A 25,334-nucleotide genomic window follows, 5' to 3' on the forward strand; every position below is an offset into this window, starting at 1 on the left:
CCTTTGACTTAAGTATTTGCTTCCCTAAAAGAAGCCTTAAATAATTATAACTCTTTATCCATCTGGAGAAGAGGAGGGGACTTGGGAACAAAGCCTGAACAAATGTAAATGGTTCATCTAGGGAGATGGTAGAATTGTACACCAGTGTAAAGCCCTAAGGATGGGGGTAGCAATGGTGAGAATCCCTTGAATCTCGTTTGTGCCCAATTTAGGATAAGAAATACATCATATAGTAAGCAGTGAGCACGTGGAATCTCTCTGTCTCTATCATCTGTGTATCTATCATCTATCTCATCTGTATCTAATCTATCAGTCTATCTAATTATCTGTCCATCTGTCTAATTACCTATCTGTCTAATCTATCCATCTATCTACCTGTCTATCTAATCTATCAATCTCTCTCTCTCTCTCTCTCTCTCTCTCTCTCTCTCTGTATCTCTCTATCTATGTATCTCTCTATCTACAGTCCTGAAAAAGGGATTGGATTCAGAGGTGATAGTGATATCATTGTTTAATGTGAAGACTGATCATTTTGTGGAAAATCTTCAATCGTGGTGAAGTTATAACTCTTAGATGAAATGCCACTGTCCAAACCATTTTTAAGGTCACTGCTAGGGGTAAACAGACAAAACTGATTATTTAGTGGATTAGGAATTGTAGAGTTGGAAGATGGCTTAGATTTCATTTACTAGGAGTTTCTCATATGTGGCTGAGGAGCAGAGCTGCAAGTGGACTTTACTAAAGATTCCCAGACCCCAACCTGCCTCCTTGAATTAGAATTCCCATGTATGGGGTGTGGATATTTCTATCTTTGACAGGCTCCCAGCTAACTCCACAATGATCCAAGAACCAGAAATGAGGAAATACTACTTTTGTTGGTATCATTGATGTTAGAGATAACAAAAGAGAGGTTATGTCTTGCAACCCAGATCAGAAGCCAGATTATAACTTCCTACCTCAGGAACATCCTTTTCCTTTGGAAAACTGGTTATATTCTTCCCTTGGAAAGCCTGAATTAGAAGATGAATACAGAGGAACTGCTGAGGACAGCTAGAATTATCGAAGGGGCAAGAATACAGGGAAGATACAGATCAGATCCTAGAGGAACTAAATCCAAATGCGGAAGGCTAATGGGAAATGGTAAGATGAGGTGGGAAGTGGAGTTCTGCACAACTAAAAAGGACACAAAAATATTGCCGCAAGCATAGGCAGATACTGATCATATATCATTGTGGATCATTGATATATAGGGCATGACCATACTTTAGAAACAGGGGATCAGTGACCCCACATCTTATCTGTCATAGCACACTGCTACTCTTTCTCCTTCATCCTCTGGGTTTGCCATCTTTTTTGTGCTCTTGCAGACTTCTAGCTGCAAGTATCTGTGTTTTTGTGCTTGAAAGTATTTCCCAGGATTATGGAAGTTGCTTTGCCCATGCACAATAGGAGACGAGAATTGTGAGGCAATTAATACTCCAGGGAACAGCCCTCAACCAATGGCTCCTGGGAGCTGGAGTGTAAATACCCCAGCTCCCTCACCCCATTGGTAGGATAATGCTGAGGCACATGTTTTGAAAGTTTTCCCACATGACTAAGCCCATTATGTATCTGGCTTCTTAGTCCATGCTTTATTAAATGATGTTTTTTTCTTCCCTGTGCTGATTTCTCCATTTCTCCCTTCCCCATTGCTGTTTCCTACCTTCCAAAATGAACAACTTGTTCTAAAATCCTTGGCTCATTGTCTGCCTCTAGGGCAATCCAAACAAACAAAGTATCTTTGTGTTCCTATGTTTTCTTGCACAGACAGTTAAAATCTGACATCTAGGAGTAATGTATGAAATTAGCTGAGCCTACTAAAACCAAATTTGAATCAAAAGGGGAGGTTTTTTTTAAAGGATCTAGGTAAATTCCAGGAACTGTATTGGAATGACTCAAGCTACGGCTTGATATCTACCTCTCTTTTAACCTTTTTTCCGTTTCTCTTTCGGTCTTCTCTTTGCATCTGATTCTTCTGCATAGTTTCTGGTCTCTTCCCCCTAAGCATCTTCATCCCTCCTCCTTTCCAAAGACTGGCTTCCCCTGCTTACTCACAGTTTCTGCTTCTCTGCAGCCTCAGCTGGCATGTAACTGGATTACAGTGGTGTTAGATTTGGCCAATAATCCACAGTGAAATTCCAGCTCCAGAATTCACTGTCTTGGCCACAGGCTGCAATTCAGATTCTCACGAGAGAGCGAGTCTCTGACAGATGCAGCATTCCTTGCTAGGAATCAGCTTCCCCGAGGCAGGTGACCTCCCTGGCCCAGGCACCTGCACTGCACCTGCACTGGGGAGTTGATTGAGGATGGTGAGGTCACCTGGTTCTTTGAGTATCTCTTCCAGGGAGATGGGCTTAGTATTGTAATCTAGGAAACAGATTTAGTGTGGCAGGCAATTGCTTTTCATCCTGAATAGGCAGACTTTCCTCCACGATTAGTGCACATAGTAGGTCTGCAAGGCAGGGACCCTCTGTGTTAATGCAAGGACAGTGACGTTGGAGAGAACAGCAAGGTGAATGCTTAGCATTTATATAGAATGTTGACATCCTCTGTTGCCTAAAGCACATAAGCCTGATTTATGCCGCGGGAGAACTAGTACGTTCTGCCAGTGCCTCTGTACATGCGGCACACCTGCCTTTTTAAAGAGTAAATAATGAGGTGGAGTTTTTTTGTTCATGTTTTTGTTTTACCTCAGACAGCCCTTATGTAAACTTTTCACAACAAATTTGCATCTGAAAGTTTGTTAATCCAGGTGTGATATTTCATGACAAATGATGAAAATACTAATTTCTGAATAAAGTAAAAGCTACTTTTACACATTTATTTGCAGAAGGAATTGTAATTTCTTTATTGGCATTTTTTAAAGATTAGGTACATAGTCTTTTTAAAAATTAACTTATTAAGAAATGTCAACATCTAGGGCTCCCTCTTACATAAAAAGATGCTGAAAACATAAAGGTATGAATATAAGCAGTGTTGAATACAAATATCAAAATGTGAATAATGAGCAAAGGTAACCCCTCATCTCCCATATGTCATTAGAAAGTGCTTCTTCACTATTTATTTATTAGCAGGTGCCAGAGTCCTGGCAAACTCCCATTTTTGAAATTTGGCCTCCAGTGTGATAGAAACAGAAATGTGACTTGGGCATATATGTAGTCCTTCCATCCTTCCATAATCCAGATATGCTGAAGTGATCTGTATATCCATGTGTCAGAGCAAAGCCTGTGCCTGTCACCTGAACCCACTCAGTCCTATAGCCTTCCTGAAAATTAAATTAAAAAAGGTTTCTTGGTGAGTTTTATAAGGGCAATAGGAGAATTTGCTAGGTCAAGCTAGTCAATATTTTTATAATGAACCATTTAATAATTAATTTGTAGCAAATATAAATAATGGTTGTAGCCTACAGTAGTTAAAAACCTGAGCTCCTTACAGGAAGTAGCCAGGCGTGGTGGTGTGCACCTGTAGTCCCAGCTACTCAGAAGGCTGAGATGAGCAGATCGCTTGAGCCCGGAAGCTTGAGGCTGCAGTGAACTGAGATCACACCACTGCACTCCAGCCTGGGCAAAAGAGCGATACCCTGTCTTAAAAAAAAATTCTGACCTCTAAAATCTGTCAAAGCTGGGTTCTACTCCCATCTCTGTGACTTGCTGCTGGAAAGCGGGAGCTCACTCCAGAGCTGACGTTCACCCAGAACTCATGGCCAGTGTTGGTTCTGATTGTCAGCACTATGCTGTATAGGGTTTCAGTTCTTAGACAGTCTGAATAGCATCTTTGTCTGTCTTTAAGGGTTGCCGTAAAGACAAAGTTTGTAGGACACAGTGTTCAGTCCCTGGCACATCATTACAGTTGAACACATGCTTGTGTTTCTTGCCATCGTTGTTTTAGAGAACTTCTACCCAGCTGCCTGGATATGAAGTTCCAATCTTATTACCAGAATTGCACAGGGATCTGCCAGAATTACGCAGGGTTCAACAGGTTTATTTGACTTTTTTTATGCTTTTGATTTCAGCCCACATCCATGCAGCTCTGCAATTGTGTGATGTCTGACCCCTCTGTCCAACTCCCATTGAATATCTGTGAATGCCCTTTGTTAAGCAATGTGCCTGGGAGGGCTGGTATAGATGTATATTCTTTGTTCAGAAGGAAGAAAGACTATCCTCTGGGCTCAGTTTTGAATTCACAAGATTGCTAATCATTGATCATAACAGCTCTAATTTACTGAACACTGACAGTTATGTAGCCATTTCCTTTATGTGGATTATCTCATTTAATCCTCACGATAAAGGTCGTGGTATCGCCTCATTACAGCTGAGGACATGGGTCCTGGAAGTTAAATCACTTACTTGAATTCTCCCAAAGTACAAGTGGCCCAACTAGGAGTTCAGTCCATGTAATTAAGACTGTGTTCTTAACTACTCTCCTAAACTCTCTGGAACTAGGTCTCTGTTCCTCAAACATTCTTTGCTTTGTGATAGTTTCTTCTCTCATTCTACACAGATTTTATCTTATTTGTGAGGGAAGAGTCAGAAAGTAGCACTAGACTTCAGTTCTCTCTTTTCTCCTCCTCCCTTTACTCCTATCCAATCGGGACAATATAAATTGTACTTAAGATTTGTGGAAAATATTTCTTACGAAATCTAGATGCATAAAGCAAAACAGGCGCACCAAGGAAAAGATGAGTCATTTTCAGTAGTTCTCGATGCCTGGTAAATGTTATTAGAATGTGTTATTAGGATGTGTTTCCTCACTTGAGCCCAGGACTTTAAGATCAGCATGGGCAACATAGTGAGACTGGGTTTCTATAATTTTTTTCTTTTTTTATGTGTGGTAGCACAGCATATGCCTGTGTTCTAAGCTACTTGGGAGACTAAGGTGGAGGGATCACTTGAGTCAGGGAAGTCAAGGCTGCAGCGAGCCATGATTAAACAACTGAATACACTCCTTCCTGGGTGGTAGAGTGAGACCCTGTCTCAACAACAACAACAACAACAACAACAACATCAACAATGAAAACCATACTGGTGGTTTATTGCTAGATGCACGTGGTTTAATGGAAAGGGCATGGTTCGGAAGTTAATTACACTTGGCTCCTACCCAACTCAGCCACTCACCAGTGGGGTCATATTGGCGGAGTTACTTAAATTCTAAACCTGGTTACTTAGTGCTGTCAGCTAGGGAGCTTGTACCTGCTATTCACGGCTTTCATTTTAAGGATTGGAAAGTTGTAAATAGGTAAATGGATAGGTATTTTTCTATCTTAGTCTCTGCAGTGCCTGTCAGAGACTAAATCTTCAGAGAATACGTATTCAACAGTTATTTATTCGGAGACCTTTAAGTGGTAGCTACCGTTTGCCGTTTAACTGTTTCTCGCCTCACGGACGTGACTTGTATTTGCTTATGTCCCATTGCATGGCTAAAATAACTTGAAACAGAAGTTGTGTAACATTGGATAGATCAGAAAATGTTTGGGTAACCATGCTGAGACTCTCTCAAATCCCTAGGGGTTGCATTTCTCCTAAAAGCTGAAACTTGGTTATGAGAAGCCCCAAGGCAGGAATCTACCATGATAGTCCCGAGTGGCATGGGCGGTGATCTGTGGTTCCTCTCCCACTGTGGAGAACACAGACATGAGGAAATGAATCCTTCAGCTGGAACATTGGTTACATCATTCACAGGCCCTCCTCCTGAGACGTCTGGAAATAAGCAGATGGTTGAAGAATGAGGTAGTTTTTGTTGTCGTTTTTTTGCCTTTTGCTGTAATTTTTGGAATAATTATGTTTAGTTCCCTAGTTGGGCTGCTCAGGTGAATTAACTTTTTTTTTTTTTTTAAAAGGGATTTAGGAATCTCAGCATGGTCACCCAAACATTTTCTCATCTAACCAATATTACACAACTTCTGTTTCAAATTATTTTAGCCATGCAAGGAGACATAAATACAATTTATGTCTATGTTGTCACCATGGAAAACCAGTTTATTTTATTTTTAAATTTTATTTTTCCATAAGTTATTTGGTACAGTTGGTATTTGGATACATGAGTAAGTTCTTTAGTGGTGATTTGTGAGATTTTGGTGCATCCATCACTACATTGTATTTGTAGTCTTTTATCCCTCACCCCTCTACTCTTTCTCCCAAATCCCCAAAGTCCATTGTATCATTCTTATGCGTTTGCATCCTCATAGCTTAGCTCCCACATATCAGTGAGAATACATCATGTTTGGTTTTCCATTCCTGAGTTACATCACTTAGAATAAGAGTCTCCAATCTCATCCAGGTCATTACAAATGCTGTTAATTCATTCTTTTTTATGGCTAAGTGGTATTGCATCATATATATACATACCTCAGTTTCTTTATCCACTTATTGAATGATGAGCATTTGAGTTGGTTCCACGATTTTGCAATTGTGAATTGTGCCACTATAAACCATGCATGTGCAAGTATCTTTTTCAAATAATGTCATCTTGTCATCTGGGTAGATATCCAGTAGTTGAATTACTGGATCAAATGGTAGTTCTACTTTTAGTTCTTTAATGAATCTCCACACTGAGAAAACCGGTTTGGAAGGAGAGGTTGTGATTTGTAGCATGTGGTGGTTCTGACCACGTGTGGAATGCTGTATTCATAAATGTGAATTCCAGATGTGGATACCCTGGAAAGATGTGGATACCCTGGAAAGTGGGATACCTGGAGTCTGAAGTAATTGATTGGGAGCCCAGGTATAGACTTAGCAGGGAAGAGTGCCATAATGGATTAGTGGTGTCTGCTGTGAACGTAGCATTGGGAAGCAACAGCTTGTGTGCCCTGTATTCACCACTTATCCCTGACATGGAAACTGTCTGAAAAGAGGAACCTCATTTATGCGTATTCAGTGAAAATCTACCATGTGTCAGATACTTCAGTGGGCACTGAAAAATCAATACTAAGACAGTCCCTGCCTTCATAGGGTTTACAATAGGGGAAACAACAGAGGCAAAGCTCTAAAGAATATTGGCAAGAATTAGGGCTATTCAGCTAAAGGTCAAGTGAAAAATAATGCAATATAACTTGAATAGATAAAGCGTTATGATATTTTTGCATCTCTTCGTATTTCTTCCTACAAAAGTTCACTTGCGATGATCCCTGCCCTTATATGTTATTGATAGATTTCTTGTTTAGAAGTATAAAAATACATCAGGTTTATCTGTTGTTTAAATTACCAGATAAAGACTAGAAGAAATCTTGGGCCTGCAGGTAAGCGTGCATCACAGTATTAAAATAGAATTCAAATATTCGAAAGTTAAAAACAACAGACGTGTTACTCCTTGTCCAGTTCAGCTGGCCAGAACAGCCACTACGCGGTGCCTATGAACTTTCTGGAAGTCACTGCTGCTCAACATCAGTTTTAAATCTGAACTCTGTTTCTAGGATGTGTTTTCTCGCCTGAGGCTCGTTGGATGTGAGGGCTGAGCAAATAAATACAGTTGGGAAGAGTGAAGAGTGTTGATCAGGTTCAATATAGGTTAGGTTTTTTCCTCAAAATGTCCCACAGCCTTAGGTTGGATGAACGTCTAGGTACACAAATGATATACAGGATTTAAATAATAGTCCATTTATTAATAAGAGGAAAGGTATCTTATATCAAGATTGTTTATATTTCATTTAGTTAACTCTTTTTATTTAGGACAGTGCAGTCTTTTCCCAAACAAAATGTACTATAATATTTTAGAGATGGGGGAAACCATGAAGCCTAAGTTACATTTAAACATTTGTTAAATAAGATAATAAGTAAACATTCCTTAGCACAATGCTTGACCCAGAGAAAAGTGCTAAATAAATTCTAACTATTGCCACTGGGAATAATAATGTGTGTGTACGGCAGAAGACAAAAAACACAAAGGGCTTGTCTTTTTTTCTAGTAATTCTTAAAAAAAAAAAAAAAAAGTCAGACATCTTCCTTTGGTCAAGATGGTGTAATAACGACCAAATTTAACCTCTTATGTTAAATGAATGTATGATGATCAAAACACATGAAACAATGGTTTGCACAACACTGTACATCAAACAGAGATGGACAGCGATCCTTGACAGGAGCAAAGGAGGTGAGTCCTTTCATTGCCCCAGCTTACTGCCTTAAGCGTTTCCATGAGGAGAGGAGGGGAACTCAGGTGAAGCCTGCAGTACTCCCTGTATTGAGGAAGTGGAACTGAGGGTCCAGGGACCAAGGTACCTGTCATTCTGAGGACAGAGCACCAGAGAAGAGAGTAAGAACCCAGGAGAGTATTTACAGGAATTCTAAATGTGTTTGTATCAAAGAAAAGAGCTGTAAAATCTGTGAAGCAAAAACATATATAATGGAAAGAAAAACAAATATATGAACCCACAATTATAATTGTAAACCTAAACATCCATCTTGCAACAGTTTATAGAATGACTATATAGGGTGTAAGGAAGGATAGAGGAGAACTCACCACCATCAACCAACAGGATGTCATCGACAATTACAGAACACTCTACCCCAAAACAGCAGAATACAAATTCTTTTAAGGAGCCCATAGAGCATATACCTTGAGAGACCATGTCCTAGGCCGTAAAATAAATGTCAGCAAATGTAAAGACAGTGAAATCTTGGAGTGTGCTCTCTGACAACAGTAGAATCAAACTAGAAATTAATAACATAAAGAGAACAGAAAAAATCTCAAACACTTGGAAGCTAAACAGTAAACTTCTTGGTCATCCATGAGTTGAAAATGAAGTCTCATAATACATTTTAAAAATGACATTGAACTTAATGAAAATAAACATACAATATATCAAAATTTGTGTGACACAGCTAAAGCAGTCCTTAGAGGGAAATGTATAGCCCTAAATGCTTTCAATTTAAAAATGACAATTCTAAAATCAATAATATAAGCTTCCACTTCAAATAAAAACAGGGAAAGAAGAGTTAAATAAACCCAAAGCAAGCAGCAGAGAGGAAATAATAAAAATTGGAGCAAAAGTCAATGAAATTGAAAACAGAAAAACAATAGAGAAATGCTAGTTCTTTAAAAATATAGAAGAAAATGGCTAACTTCTAGTAAGGATGATAGAAAAAAAAAAAAAAAAGAAGGGAATAATTAACAATATGAGGAAAGAAGCCAAGAATATTATTATAGACCCTGCAGACATTAAAAGGATAATAAGAGACTACTATGAACAACTCTGCACTTATGCATTTGACAACTTAAACCAATTCCCTTGAAAAGCACAAACTACAGTTCACCCAATATACAATAGATAATTTGAATAACCCTATAACTATTAAGGATATTGAATTCGTAATTTAACGCCCCCCCCCCCACCCCCTGCCCCCGGCAAGGGAGTCTCCAGGTCTAAATGGCTTCATTGGAGAATTCTACCCATATTTTTAAAACATTTAATACCAATTCTACAAAATATTTTTTAGAAAATAGAAGGTGGGCCAGGTGCGGTGACTTACACCTGTAATGCCAGCACTCTGGGACGCCGAGGTGGGTGGATCACTTGAGGTCAGGAGTTCGAGACCAGCCTGGCCAACATGGTGAAACCCCATCTGTACTAAAAATACAAAAATTAGCTAGGCATGATGGTGGGCACCTGTAATGCCAGCTACTCGGGAGGCTGAGGCAGGAGAATTGCTTGAACCCAGGAGGCAGAGGTTGCAGTGAGCCAAGATTGCACCACTGCACTCCTGCCTGGGCGACAGACCGAGGCTTTGTCTTAAAAATAGAAGGTGGTGGTACACATTCGACTTTATTTTATGAAGCCATTACACTCTGATCACAAAGCCAGACAAAGAAAGTAACAAAAGAAACAAGAAAACTACAAATCAATATCCCCGATATAGAATTTACACTATTTAAAATATTTTTAAATAGAATCTAGCAATACACAAAAAGATTTATGCACCCCAACCTAATGAGGAATAATCCAGTAATGCAATACTAATTCAGTATTTGAAAATAAATTGGTGTTATTCACTATACTGATAGGTTAAAGAAGAAAAATCACATGCTTACATTAGTTGATGCAGGAAAAAGTTTGACAAAATTGATACACAGCCAGAACTCTCAGAAGAAATAAGAATAGATAGCAGTTTTCTTAACTCGATAAAGGACATGTGCAAAAAACCTACATGTAATATTGTATGTGATGGTACAAATGAATGATTTCCCCTTAAATATAAGAACAAGACACCGCCTCTATTCAACATAGTAAGGAATTTCTAAACAGTGCAATAAGACAAGAAATGTAAATAAAAGGTATACAGGTTAAAATAAAGAAATAAAACTATCCTTATTTGTGGATTGCATGGTTATATAGAAAACACCAAAAATGTAAAACCTGCACACATTTTGTGGATCAACAAGTTGGCTCACCAAAGTCGCAGGATATGAAATCGCATTGCAAAAAGCAATTTCTAAATTTCTTGCAGTAAACACATAAAAACAACTTGAAATACAATACCATTTTAATCGTCCAGAAAAAAGGGAAATCCTTAGGTGTGCATCTGACAGGACTTGTATGCTGAAAATTATCAAATGCTGACGAAAAAGGCCAAGATGGAAATGGATGGAAAAGCATAGTGCTTTCATGGATTGAAAGACTCCGCTTTGTAAAGATGCCATTTCTGCTCAAATTGACACACAGATTTAATGCAATAATTTCAAAATATCAGCAGAGCTTTTAAAAATAAATATAGAGAAGATTATCTCAAAATGTGAATAGAAAAGCAAAGAAGCTAGAACAGTTAACACAGTTTTGAAAAAGAAGAATCAGGTGGGACAAATCAATCTACCTAGTTTCAAGACATTATGTAACTCCAGTCATCCTCACTACATGGTGTTTGCTTAGATGTAGATACCTAAATCAATGGAAGGGAAGAGAAGACACGGAAATAGCCCCAGGCAACTATGACCAGCTGATTTTTGCCAATAATGCAAAAGCAATTTAATGGAGGAAGGACAGTCTTTACACCAATGGTGCTGGAACAATTGGCTATTCATAGGCAAAATAATAATAATAAATAATAAATCTTGACCTAAACTTCACATCTCATAAAAATTAGCTCAAAATGGATCATAGGTTAAATTGAAAACATAAAACTATAAAACTTTCAGGCAATCCTATAGGAAAAATATCCTTCAAACCTAGAGCTTGGTGACATGCCCCCAAGGGTCTATAAAAGAAAAATATGATAAATTAGACTTCATTAAAATTTGACTGGACATGGTGGCTCACACCTGTAATACCAGCACTTTGGGAGGCCCAGGGAGGTGGATAACCTGAGGTCAGGAGCTCGAGACCAGCCTGGCCAACATGGCGAAACCCAGTCTTTACTAAAAATACAAAAGTTAGCTAGGCGTGGTAATCCGTGCCTGTAATCCCAACTACTTGGGAGGCTGAGGCAGGACAATTGCTTGAACCAGGGAGGTGGAGGTTGCAGTGAGCTGAGATCGTGCCCCTGCACTCTAGCCTGGGCGGCAGAGCGAGACTCAGTTTAAAAAAAAAAAAAAATTAAAATTAAAGATGTGGTCTCTGAACAATCCTGTTAAGATACTGAAAAGAAAAGCTGTAATATGGAAGAAAATATTTGCAAATTTCGTATCTAATAAAGGACTAATATCTACAAATTTATAAAGAAGTAAAATGGTGGTTACCAGAAACTGGAAGGGTAAAGAAATGTTTGTCAAAGGATACAAAGTTTTAGTTAGATAGGAAGAATAAGTTCAATAGATTAATTGTACAACATAGTGACTGACTCTAGTTAATAATTCTGTATCATATCCTTGAAAATCATTAACAAAGTAGATTTGAAATGTTTTTACCACAAAAATAAGTGTGTGTGGTTCTGCATATGTTAATTAACTTGAGTTAGCCATTCTACAGTGTGTACATTTTTCAAAACATCATGTTGGACGTGATAATTATATACAATTATTGTCAATTTTAGAATGTCAAAGAGTAAAAACCAATCCATTTAGAACATTTTAAAAAAGTGACTCGAAGAAATATTTTACCAAAGAGGATATATGGAAGAAATTAAGAACATGGAAAGAATTCGGCATGACTGGCTGTTAGGGAAATGCAGATTAAGACTATTGTAAGGTATCATTCCACACATGTTAGAACAGATACAATGTAAGATAGAAACAATATCAAATGTTTACAAGGATGCATAAAAAGTGCATCTCTCATATATGGATGATGAGAATGTCAAATGACACAACTCTTCTGGCAAATACTTTCGTAGTTTCTTAAAGAAAATAAATAGACATTTACCAATGAGTCAACAATCACATTTCTGGACATTTCTCCCAGAGAAATGAAAGTTAATGTCCACAGAAAACCCCAGAAACCTAAACACAATTATTGTCAGCAGTTTTATTTATGAGTCAAAAACTAGAAACAACTAAAATATCTACAGTAGGTGAATGGTTAAAGAAACTATGAGATACCCGTAATGTGAACTATTCAGCAATAAAAACTTCATGAACTATCGATATACATAACACCTGGGATCAATCTCAAGGGCATAATGTCGAATGAAAAATAAAACAATCTCAAAAGGTTATAGACTATACGATTTTATTTACATTACGCTTTCACCATGACAAAAGTATAAAGATATGGTAGTTGTTGCCAGTATGGTGGGAGAAAAAAGATGGGTAGAACTATAAAGGTACAGCATGAAGGAGAAATCTCCGGTGAATTAGTTCTGTATCTGGATTGTGGTGGTGGTTACAGAAATTTAGACATGTAATAAAAGGGCATAAAATTATACAAACACACTATATCAATGTCAATATTGTATAGTGCAATATGATGTAGTTTCATAAGATGTGACAAATGGGTTACCAATGTCACCAGCAGGATAGGGAAACAGGACCTCTCTATCTTTAAAACTGTCTGTGAATTTGTAATATTTTCAAAATATTAAGTTATAAAGATTTCCCTTTTATAGTGTTACTGTAAACCCTAAAGCTTCCACTAAAAAGATGAAATGCAGAGTTATAGCTAATAAGCCAGCAAAGGAAATAGAATGATAAAAATTTTCAATTACTCCAAAAGAAGACAGAAAAAAGAGGAAAAGGGAAAGTTGGGACAAATAAAAAAACCAATAGATTATAGGTTTAAACCTAATTCTATCAAACACATTAAATATTAATGTTCTAAATATACTCAGTTCAAAGGCAGAGATTGTCAGTTAATAAAAATAAGATCAAATTATAGGCTGTGTTATAAGAAACACACTTTAAATATAAAGACACAAATATGTTAATAAGGATAAATGGTAGTACACACCTGTAATCCCAGCACTTTGGGAGGCTGAAGCGGGAGGATCCCTTGAGCCTGGGAGTTTGAGACCAACCTGGGCAACCTGACAAGGCCCCATCTCTACAAAAAATTTAAAAATTTAACTGAGCACGGTGGTGCATGTCTGTAGTCCCAGCTACTTGGGAGGCTGAGGTGTGAGGATCACTTGAGCCTGGGAGGCTGAGGCTGCACCGAGCTGTGATCACACCACTGTACTCTAGCCTGCACTCCACTGCACTCAGGAGAAAGCAAGACCCTGTCTTTAAAACAAACAAACAAACAAACAAACAAACAAACAAAAAAACAAAAGGAAAGAAAGAAGAAAAAGAAATAAATAAACGTTCATTGTTATTTTTTTGTCCATGTGTTTTTACTATTTAAAATTCAAGTTCATTTATTTCTGATTATTTGTAACACATTTTCCTGTATATTAATTAAGGATATTAACCATTCACCTATGGTCTATGCAGTAAATGATTTCCCAGTTTTTCATTTGTGATTTAATTTTGTCAGTGTTATCTTTTCAGTATATAAAACACGTGGTATATTTGCATGTTTAAACAAAGTGTAATTTTTTTCCTTAAAAAAAAAGATAAAGATACAGAATGCTATCACTAATCTAAAGAATACTGAAGTAACTATATTGATATCACACAAATACATTCTAGAGAAAAATACATCAGGGATAAAGAAGGTAATTTCATAATGGAAAAGGTGACTTAATCAAGAAGACATTAAATATTTATGCACCTCAGCTTTAAAACACATGAAACAAAAACTGATGGAATTGCAAGGAGAAATAGCCAAAGATTTCAGTGCTAGTCTCTCAATAATGGACAGAATAAATAGCTAGAAAATTATTAAATATCTGAATAGTAGTATTAACTAACTTGCCTTAATTAGTGACTATAGAACCCTCTATCCTATAATAGCAGGATACATGTTAATTTCAACTACATAAGGAAACATTACCAATAAAAGAGCTATTCTGGACTGGACTATTTTTTTAATCAAGAAATTTAAGATAATTGAAGTTATTTCTCCAACCACAGTGGAATCAAACTAGAAGTAAATGACAGAAATATAAAATGAAAATGAAAATGTCTAAACTCTTGGAAAATAAGCCACACTTTAATAAATAACCTATGGATCAAAGAGAAAATCTAAAGGGAAATCAAAATAAACAGTGACCTGAACAAAAATATACATATGACATATCAGATTTTGTGTAGTGTTAGTAAACAATGCTTGAAGAGAAATTCATAGCATTAAATATCCATATTAGGATAGGGAAAAATGGTCTTAAATCACTTACTTTATCTTCTGCCTTAGAAAAATAGATAAAGAAGGTGAATTAAGTTAAGTAGAAGATAGGAAATAATAAAGATTAGAGTTGAAATCAATAAAATGGGTAGCAGGCCAAAATTGGAGGAAATCTTTGAAACCAAAAGCTGATTTTTTGAGAAAAGTAATAAAATCAATAAATACACCTTTAGCCAGGCTTAGTAAAATTAGGGAGAAGATACAAATTACCAATACCAGTATAGAAAGGGGAGACATCACTACAGATTCTAAAGGTGTTAAAAGAATAATAAGATAATAATATGAAACTTTATTTCATGATATTAAGGTTTAAGGGCGAAATGGGTAAATTCCTTGAAAGAGATCTAAGAACGCTCACTCAAGAAGAAACAGATCATCTGAATTTCCTGATATATATCAAATAAATTAAATCTGGAGTTAAAAATCTTCCCACTAAGAAAATTCCAGGCCCAGATGACTTTGCTAGTAAACTTTACAAAACATTTCTTTCAGAAAATGGAAAAGGAAGCTATGTTTCCCAATCCATTCTATGAGGCAACCATGACTGTAATACCAAAACCTGGAAAAAAAATTCACAAGAAAAACCCCCTGAAACTGCAGACTAGTCTTCCTCATGAATACCTATGTGAAAATTCTAAAACAACAAGCAAATAAAATCTATTGATACGTGAAAAGGATACTATATCAAGAATAAGCAGATTTTGTTTTAGGATTGCAAAGATCCCTTAACATTTGAAAATCAATTTGTGAAAGGCCAGCAGGCCTTTTCTTTCTTTTTTTTTTTTTAAATAAAAACTGCCAAACGTATTCTAAAATTCATATGGAGATGGAAATGAACTAGAGTGGCCAAAATATCATTGAAAAGAAAAATTTGGGAAGATGAATCCTGTGTGATTTCCAGACTTAATGGAAAGCTACAGTAATGAAGAAAGTGGTGCACTGGGCATAGTGGCTCAAACCTGTAATCTCAGCACTATGGGAAGATGAGACAGTTGGATCGCTTGAGCCCAGGAGTTCAAGACCAGCGTATGCAACATGGCAAAGGCCTCATCTCTACAAAAAATACAAAAATTTGCAGGGCATGGTGACACATGTCTGCGGTCCCCAGCTACTTCGGAGGCTGAAGTGGGGGGATCTCCGGAACCTGGGAAGTTGAGGCTGTAGCGACCCATGATTGTGCCACTGCGCTCCAGCCTCGGTGATGAGTGAGACACAGGTGTCAGGAGAAAAAAAAAAAAGTGGTATTGTTGACTTATTAATCCTTAACTATTATCAATTAATTGAAAGTTTACATAGGGTAGAAAAGTGAAATATTGATACAAGTATACAATAATCAAAAGTGAAATATTGATACAAATATACAGTAATCAAGATATATTTATAATCCAAAGGTTGCTAGTGATCCCAAGTCTGTTACAGGAATGTGAGATTTTATTAAGCGTAACAAGCCAAATGTTGAAGTCCAGTTCATAGAAACTCCATCTCCTAGCAGTCTTCTCAGTATTTTGGGAGACTCTAGCAGGTGTCTCACTTGGGCTCAAACTAAAATCTCATGTCTCCTGTGGAGCTTTACTAGTGTGCAGATATCCCCTCACCACAGCTTACTGAGGTGTTAGCCTACCAAAGTCCTAGCAGACCTTTGCAGAATGCCTCACAGCACCCTAGCAGGTCCCTATACCATGCCAAATGGGAGATCCTTAAATTATCTTACTGGTTGGCCAGGAGCAGTGGCTTACGCCTATAATCCCAGCACTTTGGGAGGCCGAGGCGGGCAGATCACAAGGTCAGGAGTTCAAGAACAGCCTGAACAACATGGTGAAACCCCGTCTCTACTGAAAATATAAAAATTAGCTGGGCGTAGTGGTGTGTGCCTGTAATCACAGCTACTTAAGAGGCTGAGGCAGGAGAATTGCTTGAACCCAGGAGGTGGTCGTAGTGAGCCGAGATCGCACCATTGCATTCCAGACTGGGTGACTGAACAAGACTCCATCTCAAAAAGAAATATATATATATACATATATATATATGTATATATATATATCTTACTGGTTTACTTCTTGTCACCTGGGATATGTAAGAAGCCTGTTGGGCAGTATTGACATAATCTCTATTAAAAGTGGTATTTTTAGTATCTTCCCTGGCTCTTCTCTTTAAACATCTCAGATATTGTGTCTCATATAAAAAAAGACGAAGTTGCTGTCCCACACCATCCCTACTGTGTCCTTCTGATTGCTGCCTTTTTTGTACAAGCAGAAATACGTCTTCTGGGCACCATCCACTTCATGGACAGCAACTCGTACAAAGAGATTCCTGGGAGTTGTGAGTCTACGTGCTTATAGATAGCTGAATTGTGACTTATCCTCAGTCCCTACCCACCATCCAGAGTCATTTTTCTGACATAAAACTTTCATAGGCAATCCACACCTTATGGCTTCACCATTGTAAAACTGGTAGAAAGCACAATGCGCTATCAATTTCAGCATCATGAGGATTGGGCTGTGTTTTCTACATCCTTTCTCTTTTGAAATGCACATGTTATAGAAGGCTTAGGTTGTGTGATATGAAGGATTTTTCACCAATAGGGACACCATTATTTATGGAACCATTCTACTGATACTTTATTGTGTTAACTGAATTTGTATATGTAATTATTATCTGGTAGGATCATTTTTTTCCCAATGTTATTTATGGCATGATTTACTAGCATCTCAATTAGGCAATAAATGCATATTTAATTGGGTACCATTATAGGCTCAGTACCACGCTGTGCATAAATACCAGAGTTATACAGACCCAGCCTTCTTTTCTGTTTCTCTCTACACACAAACACACACACACACACACACACACACACACATAACTGTATACATATGTATGTATGTATGAGCACAAATTATTTGGGCTGGGCACTGTGGCTCATGCCTATAATCCCAACACTTTGGGAGGCTGAGGCAGAAGGATTGCATAAGCTCAGGAGTTCAAGACCAACCTGGGCAATATAACAAGACCCTGTCTCTCCAAAAAATAAAGATAAAATATTAGCTAGCCATGATGGCATGCATTTGTAGTCCCAGCTACTTGGGAGGCCGAAGTGGGAGGATCACGTGAGCCCAGAATTTCGAGGCTGTTGTGAGTTATAATTCCACCAGTGCACTCCAGCCTTAGCAACAAGGCAACACCCTGTCTCAAACAAAACACCGAATTATTTGGAGTATATAGAATTTGAACTTGTTATGTATGTGTGAACAGAAGTTATGTGGAGTATATAGAATTCGAACTTGGCTTAGATGTATGATGAATTCTCAGAGGTTATGATTAATTATTTTTACCTTTTACCTTTCATTCTATAAGATTTTATTGAATACCTTCTAGATGCTAGAATTTCAGCAATGAGCGAGACTGATAAGGTCTTTGTCTAAGGAAGAACATAGACCCCGTAAAATTGGTGTTATGGTTCTTTTAGAATTTGTCTAGCAGGTTTTCTGGGTTTTGCTAGAAAGCTCTCTAATAATTTATAAAATAAAAATGTTTTTGAAAGGGAAGAATTAAAAATCATGGGATTAAATGACAGGAGGAGCCAATCTGGGTATACATAAAATGACTGATATTTCTGTCCACAGTTGAGTGAAAAGTATTGGAAACTAACATTCACTGAGCAACTACTAGGAAGGCCAGATGGCATTCGAGAGAAAAAATTGTAGTCTCCGACAGTTCTGGGTTTGGATCCTGCTCTGCTATGCCTTCTAGGCAGGATCGTGTTTAGACAAGTTGTCTGTCCCATCTGAGCCTGGATTCCTCATTGGTGCAGAAAGTCAGTAATGGCATCAACCCAATTAAATGAGAGAACAGATGCACACAGGACGGACGCATTCCGCACAGTGCCTGGTTGAAAGTAAGCGCTCAGCACGTGAGTGCCACCATCGTTCCCCTAAGGAGGCATGCGATGGATCCTGGTTCTTGCTGTTATGATCACTCAGGCACTTTAGACTCATAACCGTCCTGGGAGGTAGAACTTACATTTTCCCCAGTTTCCAGATAAGGATACTGAGGCTCAGGGGATTTGATCTAACCTGCCTTTGAGTACATACCCAGCAGGCAGCCATGCTGATTTCGGAGCTCCTTCTCTTTTCATTCTTTGCACCGTTTATTGACCTTATATACATTCATCATCTCCCGGAGTCTCTCTCCTAATCAGTATATCAGGGGTAACAAATCTTAGTGACCTCAGTGAATAATAAGCCCAAAGGATTGCAGTGCATGGATTCTTGCTTAAGAATAACAGCGAGTTGGAAAGTTTTTCAGTGTCAACAGAGCAACCTTATGATTAAAATCACTGAAGAATGCGATGTAAAATGTTTTTATTTCCTCTTGCTTTCTGTCTCCCTTGGAATAATAGTCAGCAGGAAGCACATTTCTGAAAGACTTCTCCATCTCTACATCCTCAGAATATAATAAGGGCCAAGCTGACTGTGTCAGGGTGTTCAGAGTTAGTCGGCACACAAATGAAAAGATGGTACTCTCAGAGTTTTATGAATTTTTCTCTCTAGCAGTCTTGGGGTGGAAGGACATCTTTGAAATTGATGTAGCTATCAACCAGGGGCTAACATTAAGATTTCAGTCGAGGTGTACAGGGTTATGATCCTTCTGTTACTGTCAGAACTGCAGCTGTTGTATTTGCATTGAGTGGTGTGCCGGAGAGAGCAAAATGGGATGTAGGAGAAGGAAAAAGAAATAGCAAAACCTATTGAATCATGGGCTCTACCGGAGGGCATTGGTTAAAGGTAAATTCATCAATAGCTGTTAAGTCATTTGTATTGAATCATTCTCATAGCCTCACAGCACTTCTTAGTTTTAATAATGGGTCAGAGAGAGGAGCTTGGTGATGGATGCCTTATTATGGTATTTAGGCACTTAATTGCAACTGGGCTTAAAGTAGCAGCAGAAGCTGAAACCAGGGTGGCTCAGGAGTAAATTAGGTTTTCAGTCTACCAAAACACCCTTTTTAAAATTCAGTTGTAGTATTTCTTGACATATGTCTCTCAATACACTGTTACCAGCAGTTTATCAGGGATGGAAGCATGTTAAAATAAACTGGTGACTGGAGTATGGTCTCTAAAGACTTTCCTTGTTCATCACCATAAGAGATATTTCAAAAGAAACATTTCGACCCACGTTAAAAACACCTGCAGTTATGCTGGGTTGGGGGTGTTCATCCATTCTTCATTCATTTGTCATTTGTTGCTAATGTTAAGGGGATGGGGCAATGGATGAGGCAGACCCTTGCCTTCATGGACTAATTGTTACTTCAGTGGTGGCAGTGAGAAAAACATAAATAATAATAACAATAAATGCCAAAGGAGATGTGTGTGATGAAGAAACCAGGAAGCTGAAATAGTGAGTGATGGTAGAAGATACAGTAGTGTTTGCTTCAGATCAGCGGGCCAGGGAAGGGCTCCTGGAGAAGAACCCATTTAAGCAGAGGTCTAAGTGATATGAAGGTCCCAACTGGCCAAAAGTGGGAAGGATCATTAGAAACAGAAACAACATGTTTAAAGGCCCTGATGGGGGAAAGAACTAAAAGGAGACCAGGGTGGCCAAGCTTAGCAGAGAAGTCAGTGGAGGGGTAGGACATAGGTTTGAATAGCAAGGTAAAAGTCAGGTCCTGTGTGGCCTTTTCAGTTACTTTACATTTTATTCAAAATACAGTGAGAAACAATGAAGAGTTTTAAGGACGAGAGTATTGAGCTCTTATATATATTATTAGGAGATTCCTTTTATTGACTCTAGAATGGATGGGGAGTAGGTGGCTAAGGAGGAAGTTGGCAGTGGTGCAGGAGAGAAGTAACAGTGGCCTCTACCAGAAAAATGAATGGACTGAAAAATGCACTTGGAAGATATGCTAGTAGACAAAGAGGAACTAGCTAGGAAGTTCCCTGAACCTGGGTGGTCTGTATTCTTGGGGCATTTGCACCCTGATGACTGAACATCCTGACTCCCTATGTCTAAGTCCGTGTACAGCAACTCTTAACCTCACTTGTAGGTGAAATGATTTTGGAGTCACTAGTTGGATAAAGAACTACGAAGGTAGAACACACAGTACTTCCTCCGCACATCTGATTTGGGAGTTTTGAACTTTACTTGTCTTACACTGCATGAAATGTCAAAGGAAGCAAATAGTATTGGTTCATTTCTTGAGTTCGTTGGTTATCATCAGCTTGCTACTTACAATATGTAAGCGGATAAAACCAGGGACGGCAATTCTAGGCGTTGAACCTGAGTTGTTTACTGCCCCTGTGGTCTCATGAAGAATGGGTGATTATCATAACCCACTTGCTATTATTTTCATAACAAAGCTGTCTCTGACCAGCTACAATCTTGGACTTACATAATTGAATTTTAGATGGAGACGCGCTGCTGGTTTATATGAATTTTCCACGGGTGCCAGCATGAGTCCAGGCTTTAACAAACAATATTTTTAATTGAGATTTTATGTCTTTGCCCTCAAATCAAGCACTTTAATAGGATCCCAGTTGGAATAGGTGACTCAGTAACAAGTTACTGCTTTCAACTTCAGAAAGGTGTTAATTTCTCTAACTCCTGCTGGGCGTCCATCTACTCCGGTGACCCACTGCCTGCATGTACCATAAAAACGAGTGTTTTGCATTCCATTATGTTCAAAGTATAGCCTTAGTAATCTGCATATGTCTTGTAGGATGTGCTGGCTTTGTTCCATCAGACAACATTAAGATGGAAAAGTATTAACAATATTGATTTGTCATTTATAACATTGAAGTGATAGATTGAAATGCAATTTGGATGTACTCCAAACCTCCAATAAGTTTGACATTATCGGACGAAATACAATGATCTCAGTCTAATTAATATGCTGTGTCCATATGACAACAGTAGAGAGAACGAAGCAAGAAATTGGCCACAAGGAAGTGATGGCTCCATGTTTCAAGTATTTGTAGAATTTAAAGATTGAATATGACATTCTCCGTTGCTGGATCTTGCTATGTGCTGGAAGCTGTGTTCTTTCCATGTTTGTTCATCTTTGAAAGCGAGTTAGCGCATTCCTAAAGAGTAGAGTGACACTCTTCACTGAACTTTGTAAACTTCTTTAAGCTTCTTATTATGACATCTTGCCATAATGTTCTTCCATTCCCCTGCTCTGGAATACCGGTAATAACTCTAACACACACACCTTTCTACGCATCGGTTTCATCCAACATGCGCACCTATCTTGATTTCAGGCTTTGCTATCCCCCTTTCCCTTACTGCTTCTTGACTTCCACCCTTTCCTGCTGGTTATGAAATTCTCAAACTTTATTCCTACTCCAATTTTTTCTTTTTCTTTGTCTTTTTTTTTTTTTGCAGGATTCTATGTTCTCTGTCAGCCTCTCTGCTCACATATTTCAGTTTCTCTGTTGTCCCAGAGAATTTTTGTCTTCCTATTGGCAATATGTTTGTACAGTGTGAATATGTAATTATTTTACTTGGTTGCTATGGAGAAGGGAAAATATACAAATGTGCAAATTTCAGAATTGATTTTAACTGTTTCATAGTGGTCATATAGTATTATTAGGAGGTAATGGCACAAAAACTATGAATATTGAACAACTTGAGTAAACATCATGTATGCTGAAAATTGTAGGGGGTATTTTAATGATGTCTGAAATCTACTTTGAAATGCACCAAAAATAAGATGGGTTGATGGTTGGAGAGACAGATGGACAGATGGAAATAGCTGGGATACAGCAAGTATAGTAAAATGCCAGTAGTAGAATATAGGTGGTAGATATACGGATGTTTGCTGTAAAATTCTTTCACCTTTGCTGTTTTGAAATTGGCATACTGCAATATTGGAAAAATATGGTAGAAAAGTGAATAGTCATATAGTTAACTCATAGACTGCGATAAAAATCATGTGCCTGCATTAATATCTGTTCTTTTATTCAGGGATGCTTTCGGGACCATAGTTGCAGCAAGATCATCTTGCCATAACCCAGTGTCCCCCTTTCATCTCCTATACCATGTCTGCCTGCCTGTTTTCTTCTTCTCTTTGAATATTTGTTACATCTGTCTTCATAGAAACTGTGCAATTTATTCTCTTCATCAATGCCTGTAAGTAGAACCAGCAACAGAGCAAACGGGAGAAAAAGAAACGTACTTCTTGCCTTCCTTCCTTTTCTGTCGCCCCACGCAAAGGCTGGTGCACTCCTCCTCGCTTGTGTCTTGTGTCAGAGTTAGCGGAACAACTCTGGCCTCCTTGGATTTATGTGACTCAGAGTGAGAGAATGCTGCCACAGCTGAGGCTGTTGCCTGCTCTACATTGATTGAGTTTCCTGGGCTTGAGGGATTTTTGCCGAGCTGAGTTTTATGGTTGATATGCTCTCGGTCATTTGTCATAAAATCATTCCAACCAAGCTGTTTACTGGTTTGGATGCTTAATTACTGAAGGAGAGGAGACTCGCTCCTTTTGGAGCTGAGTGTTGACTTGGATGCTTTTTACTAGGTTATCTTCTGGTACCCAACTCTTACTGAGTAGTTTTATACAGTATACATACCACCCTTCAGAAAATAAAAAAAATAAAGACCCCCCTGATTTTACCTAAGTATTTGGAACAGGGCAAAGACATATCATTTTACTTCGTATTATGACAGCGTTTTTCTTTTGAGTAGAAATTGATTGCAAAACTCAACACTCAGGCAGCTACAAGCTATGAAAGGATCTATGCTCCGAGGTTCAGATGGGAATGTTCACCTGGTTTCTTCAGATCAGTTTCCAGAAATGCATTGCTGACTCTCCCCTAACTCAAGATCCTCAATCCAAATTGCATAAATGGTGTTGGATACAATTATCTCTCTGAAAATTTTCACCTCAATTGGAATTAAATTTATTTGTAAAAGCAAAGTCATCTTGGGAATTATATTTCAAAACCTGCGGTTGAAGATTTAGTGAGTGAAGCTCTTTCCTGGTGCTTCCTCCACAATTTCAGCTCGTCTTTTTCATGAGGAACATCAAAGCACTCTTTGGGTTCCCACTGCTCCCTCCTCAGCACTAATTCCCACATAAAATTGCTCTTTACAGATTGGCCTCCACTAATTTTTGGCATTGGTTGTGTCTTGTTGAATTTTTCAGGAGCACACTTTTATATATGGGTATGTTGTTTTGGAGGTGGGAGAAAGAGAGAATAAGAGAGATAGGCAGGAAATGGAATGTTTTAATGCCAAGATAACCTGTCAGAACACCTGAAATATTTACTACAGTTTTGATGTTTCATTTATCTCTTAGTCAGCGGGGCATTGTGTTGTTTCATTGTTTTATCATGGAGTACTGTGGCTCTTTTAACTGTAAGGAATTAGAACTTTAGTAAAAACAACTTTTAATCACTTTACTATAAATGTAATACTACAGAATTATTTTATTGTGGTATGACTTCCCTGTTATTCAAAAACAACTGCTTGTCACCCTTTGTACTTTGGGCTTCTTTTTTTTTTTCTCCCCTTCTTTTAACTGTTGCCCCTATTTGGAGCGATTATACTTAAAGTAATATGGATTCTTTCAGAGCTGCCAAAAGGTGAAATTGACTTTTTGAGAATGTATTGCTGAAAACTGCAGCCGGTGCACTTTTCCCACGTAGAAACATCCTGTGTTAAGACCGAAAGGGACAATTTACAGCCAGTTTCAAATTGCTGGCTGAGGTCAATAAATGCCCACTTCTGCAATCACATCAGCCCCGTTTGGATGACAATACACAATGAGGTGCCTCCCAGGGAGTGACCACCTGGGAACTGGCCACCTCCATTGGCAGCAAAACCCTTTTCACAGGTTTTATTTGGTCATTTATAGTAGAAACCTTTAAAAGTCTTCAACCTTTAATTTCAACCATTTTAAAAATACTTACTGTACTACCATTTACATATAACTGGGTTTATTTAAAAATTATATGGATTGGAGAAAGGATACCCTCTTCAATAAGCAGTGCTGGGAAAAATGGATATCCATATGCAGAGGAATGAAACAAGACCCTATCTCTTACCGTCTACAAAAATCAACTCAAAATGCATTAAAGATTGAAACCCGATACTATAAAACTACTAGAAGTAAACATAGGTAAAATGCATTAAGACATTGGCCTGGGCAAAGATTTTATCTAAGACTTCAAAGGCATAGGCAACAGAAACAAAAATATACGAATAGGACTATATTAGACTAAAAAGCTTTGGCACAACAAAGGAAACAACGAATGGAGGAAAGGGAGGATCTGTAGAATGGGAGCAAATATTTGCAAGCTATTCCGTCAACTCATATCCAGAATATAAGACAAGGAACACAGTCAACTCTATAGCAATAGTAATAATAATAATAATAATAATCCTATTTAAAAATGGGCAAAGGATCTGAATAAACATTTCTCAAAAGAGGACATACAGGCTGGGCACGGTGGCTCACACTTGTAATCCCAACACTTTGGGAGGCCAAGGTGGGTGGATCATGTGAGGTCAGGAGTTCAAGACCAGCCTGGCCAACATGGTGAAACTCTGTCTCTACTAAAAATACAAAAAAAAAAAAAAAAAAAAAAAAATTTAGCCAGGTGTGGTGACACATGACTATAATCCCAGCTACTTGGGAAGCTGAGGCAGGAGAATC

General features: G+C 38.1%; 1 protein-coding gene and 1 non-coding gene across 20 annotated transcripts in view; both read left to right on the top strand.

Moving 5' to 3' along the window:
• Positions 1–25,334, top strand: part of RBFOX1 (RNA binding fox-1 homolog 1) — a 2,485,439-nt gene that overhangs the window by 1,510,441 nt on the left and 949,664 nt on the right. The gene's annotated exons all lie outside the window — the stretch shown is intronic.
• On the top strand, positions 18,124–18,185 carry LOC119621233 (U7 small nuclear RNA). Its single transcript, XR_005237801.1, has one exon. It is a non-coding gene; the product is annotated as a U7 small nuclear RNA (small nuclear RNA).

This window comes from Chlorocebus sabaeus, chromosome 5 (assembly GCF_047675955.1).
Source record: "Chlorocebus sabaeus isolate Y175 chromosome 5, mChlSab1.0.hap1, whole genome shotgun sequence".
Lineage (NCBI taxonomy): Eukaryota > Metazoa > Chordata > Mammalia > Primates > Cercopithecidae > Chlorocebus > Chlorocebus sabaeus.